Source organism: Cucurbita pepo, chromosome LG07 (assembly GCF_002806865.2).
Source record: "Cucurbita pepo subsp. pepo cultivar mu-cu-16 chromosome LG07, ASM280686v2, whole genome shotgun sequence".
NCBI lineage: Eukaryota > Viridiplantae > Streptophyta > Magnoliopsida > Cucurbitales > Cucurbitaceae > Cucurbita > Cucurbita pepo.
This window is the reverse complement of record NC_036644.1, coordinates 2,386,638-2,387,832: the sequence shown is the minus strand read 5'-3', so window position 1 is coordinate 2,387,832 and position 1,195 is coordinate 2,386,638.

Sequence of the window (1,195 nt, the reverse complement as noted above, 5' to 3'; positions counted from 1 at the left end):
TTTTTTTTTTTTTTTTTTTTTTTTTTTTTTTTTAAATTTTTCAAACAACTCAACTCGGGATGGCGTCAAGACATATGGGCCATGTCGATGGGGATCGAGATGACAAGAAGAGACGCGACGTTGTATTAATAGACCTTGGACCCTAGCAGAGGCTACAAGGTCGAGCCAAATGACTTGGCCTAGCGTAGAGGCAAGTCGGTTGTATCGCAGACGATTGAACCTGTATGCGTACGCGGCGTGTGTGGTCCAACAAGCTTGCACTCCACACAAGCGATGTTCGATTGGCGAAAACAAATCTCGCTGGTTAATCTCATTCGTTTGTGAGAATAGTTTTCATTGTTATAATCAGTTCAATGTAAATAAGTAACGTGGTCATGTTACAAGGGGTGCAGAAGAATATCGGGCTTATTCAGTGTCAAATTCGGATTTCAAATTTTGATATGAGGTATTCTATTAGCATGTTGAAAGAACTCGGGTCGGTTTGTGGGGTAGTCTTAATTCTTAGAAATAATTCAAAATTAGTAGGTAACGTCGTCGTGTCGCACGGGAGAATATCGAGGTCATTGGGTGTTAGATCCGGATTCCACATCCTAATCTGGATTTTGGGCATGAGACATTACATTAGTATGCTAAAAGAACTCGAGTTAGGTATACTCAGGTATATAAATTTTTACACGGGAGAACGTCACACAGTATTAAAAAAAATAAAAAATATAATCGCATTATACATTTTTTTTTTAATTATTATCGATCACATCATATAAAATTAACTATTAAATATGTCATATCATCATTTATCCATATAAAATCACAATTCAAAATTTAAAACTTCAATAATTGAAATCATAATCGAGATTTTTAGTAGACAATGAATTAGAACCACAGAAGAAAATAGCGATAAGATAGATATGAATAGCTTTAATAGAGAATCGTTTTTGGTCGAGGTGAGGGTCTGTTCAGATGGTCCGGTCATTACACTACATAGATCCCTTTTTTGTGGACTCTTTCCATATGGCCTTTCTTTGGTAGCTCGCTACCGTCGTTTCAATTAGGAATCATTTTACAATACTTTTGTCATGTCTCTAAATCTTACTCGTCTCTTCCTAATGGATCTCGTAATTTTTACTTAACTTGGTTGACTCGTGGGAGCAGTCGACATTTCCTCCACAATATTGAAATTATTCGAAGAAACCAT